The sequence below is a fragment of the Triticum dicoccoides genome, chromosome 4B, assembly GCF_002162155.2.
Source record: "Triticum dicoccoides isolate Atlit2015 ecotype Zavitan chromosome 4B, WEW_v2.0, whole genome shotgun sequence".
Classification (NCBI taxonomy): Eukaryota; Viridiplantae; Streptophyta; class Magnoliopsida; order Poales; family Poaceae; genus Triticum; species Triticum dicoccoides.
In genome coordinates, this window is record NC_041387.1 from 193,329,832 (window position 1) to 193,333,592 (window position 3,761).

Genomic DNA, 3,761 nt, shown 5'->3' on the forward strand with positions numbered 1-3,761 from the left:
GATAGTGCTAAGGTTTCCATGGATAATGTGTTTTATGTTTTATTTGCAAAAACGCCTGACAAAAATATCCCCAAGGAAAACAAGGACAAAAATGACAACACTTAGATCCTTTGCATTATGCCTAGCTAGGGACGTAAAACGATAGCGCTCGTTGGTAGGCAACCCAACTTGTATCTTCTTGATTTTTGGTTTTCTTGTTGTTTTCAATAAAATACCCAATTATGACTCTAATTAGATGTGTTTTGTTGGTTTAAATTAGTGTTTGTGCCAAGCAGAGCCTTTGGGATGATTTGGGTGATACTTGATTTGATCTTGCTGAAAAACAGAAACTTTTGCGCTCACAAAAAAATTCCCATTTTTAAGGAAGAGTGCTTTTGAGTTGATTCTTTTTGCAGAAGATTAGTATACAAATTTCCCACGTGGTTCTAACTATTCAGAATTTTTGGAGTAATAGAAGTATTCGAAATATCCAAATTGCTACAGACTGATCTGTTTTTGACAGATTCTGTTTTCTTTGCGCTGTGTGCTTGTTTTGATGATTCTATGGTTTTATTTGAAGAGTTTTTGCCATAGAAAAGTTGTAATACAGTAGATATAATGCAAAAATAAAATATGAATGGGTTTTCCACATTAGTTATAGTAGTGGTTTGCTTTCTTATACTAACGGATCTCACGAAGGTTTTGTTGAGTTTTGTGTGATTGAAGTTTTCAAGTTTTGGGTGATGTTACGATGGATGAAGTAATAAGAATTAGCAAAAGGCTAAGCTTGGGGATGCCCAAGGCACCCCAAGATAATATTCAAGAAGTATCCAACAACTAAGCTTGGGGATGCCCTCGAGTGGCATCCCCTCTTTCTTCTAACGACCATCGGTATTTTACTTCGAGCTATATTTTTTATTCGTCACATATTATGAGTTTTGCTTGGAGCGTCTTGTATGATATGAGTCTTTGATTGTTTTGTTTTGTGTTTTAAGTCTTGAATCCTTGCTGTACACACCTTTTTGAGAGAGCCAAAAATTATGCTATGCTTGCTCCTATGCTTCACTTAAATTATTAGAGCCTTGGGATTGCTCTAGTGCTTCACTTATATCTTTTTGAGCATGGTGTGCTTTGTTATTTTTGAACAAATGCTCTCATGCTTCACTTAGATTTATTTGGGTGTTAGTAATTTTTTTAAGAAATTCTCGCTTGCTTCACTTAAACTATTTTGAGAGAAAAGAAATACTATGCTCATGTTCTTCACTTATATTTGTTTGAGCTTATTAAAAGCAACATATGAAACTAGTCCCAAAGTGATAGATAACGAAGGAGGATATAATAAAAACTTTCATGAAGATCATTGGACAAAATAAACTTGGTTCTTTGTAATGGTTTTGAGATATGACGATGGATATGTGAGTCATGTTAATGAGTAATTATGCTTTAGTAAGAATATTAGAGTTAAGGTTTGTGATTCCCTATGCAAGCACGAAAGTCAATAGTTATGCAACAAAAATTACATCCTACTTGTGGTGAATTATTTGGTGTTAGTTATGCTTGATACTCGCTTATCAGATTTTTCATTTCTTGGTTGGACGCTTCTCAATCTTTTTGCTAGCCTTCATTTGCACTAAGTATGATCACAACTTGTGCATCCAAAACCCTTTAAACCAGTTTTGCCATGTGAGTCCACTATACCTACCTATATGAGGTATTCCTGTGCCGTTCTAAGCAAATTTGTATGTTCCATCTCTAATTTTCAAAATAAATTTCTCTTTTGTGTGCTCGTACCGCTCGCGAGGCGGTGAGGGGTGGCCGATTTTCCATGTTAGATGTGTTATTCTCACGATGAGTGTTTATTCACTTGTCATTGCACGAGAGTATGGCAAAGGTATTAGGGATGCCCAGTCCCAAAATGAAAAATGAATTTACTTTATGTTGTCAAATAATAAATTCCTTAGAAAGTGTTGGTATGGAGGGCACCCGTGGATACGGTTAGCCATGGAAAGTGAAAGTATGGTGGAAAAAGGAATACACTTTATTTTCTGGTTGGAACTGCCTATGATATATCTAGCATGGAAAGTGTTGGGAACTCTAAGTCATTTTCGTTGGTGGGAAAAGTATGCCTCCCAAAATGTTTTATCTCTCAATTTTTGCTTTGAGCTCCGGCACCTCTACAAATCCCTACTTCCCTCCGCGAAGGGCCTTTCCTTTACTTTATGCAATTTTTATTTTTTTACTTGAGTATCCATCTTCTCTTATAAAGCACCAACTAAGGGGTACTATGATCGTACTTGAGCATTGGGTATAGCTAGTATTCGAGTGTGTTTCATGAATGGATCAATGATTCAGCATAATGGGCTAGGGATAACTTGCTTTAGCATTGTTATTTTGAAAGAGATGGTTGCTTGTTGATATGCTTGAGTATTAAAGTCTTCCTGTCAAAACTAGACTATTGCCTTGAACCATATAAAAGTCCAAATGTCCATTCTACAAAGAAAATAATATGTGATGAACATATTAGGCAGCATTCCACATCAAAAATTCTGTTTTTATCATTTACCTACTCGAGGATGAGCAGGAATTAAGCTTGGCGATGTTGATATGTCTCCAACGTATCTATAATTGTTTATTGTTCCATGTTGTTATATTATCATTCTTGGATGTTTTACAATTGTTTTATAATCATTTTATATCATTTTGTGATACTAACCTATTGACATAGTGCCAAGTGCCAGTTGCTATTTTTTGCTTGTTTTTTACATCATAGGAAATCAATACCAAATGGAGTCCAAATGCAGTGAAACTTTTTGTGGATTTTCTCTGGACCAGAAGACACTTGTTGGGCCAAAGAAGTACCAGAGGGGTGCTCCCAGGGGAGCACAACCCACCAAGGCGTGCCTGGGGCCCAGGTGGGTTGTGCCCACCTCGGTGGCCTCCCACACCGCCTCTTTTCTCTATAAATACCCCAATATTCCAGAAACCCTAGGGGAGTCGACGAAAATCAATTCCAGCTACCACAAGTTCCAAAACCACCAGATCCAGTATAAACACCATCACGGAGGGGTTCATCATCCTCATTGGTGCCTCTCCAATGATGCATGAGTAGGTCATTGTAGACCTACTGGTCTGTTGGTAGTAGCTAGATGGCTTTCTCTTTCTCTCTCTCTCTCTCTCTCTCTCTCTCTCTCTCTTGATTCTCAATACAATGGTCTCTTGGAGATCCATATGATGTAAGTCTTTTTGCGGTGTGTTTGTTGGGATCCGATGAACTTTGAGTTTATGATCAGATCTATGTTTTTATCCGTGAAAGTTATTTGAGTCTTCTTCGATCTCTTATATGCAGGATTTCTTACAGCTCCTATTTCTTCTCCAATATTTGGGTTTATTTTGGCCAACTTGATCTATTTATCTTGCAATGGGAAGAGGTGCTTTCTGATGGGTACGATCTTACGGTGCTTGATCCCAGTGACAGAAGGGGAACCGACACGTATGTATCGTTGCTATTAAGGATAACAAGATGGGGTCTATTTCTACATAAATAGATCTTGTCTACATCATGTCATCGTTCTTATTGAATTACTCTGTTTTTTCATGAACTTAATACACTAGATGCATGCTGGATAGCAGACGATGTGTGGAGTAATAGTAGTAGATGCAGGCAGGAGTCGTTCTACTAATCTTGGACGTGATGCCTATATAATTATCATTCCTTGGATATTGTCATGAGTATTTGAAGTTCTATCAATTGCCCAACAGTAATTTGTTTATCCACCATTTGC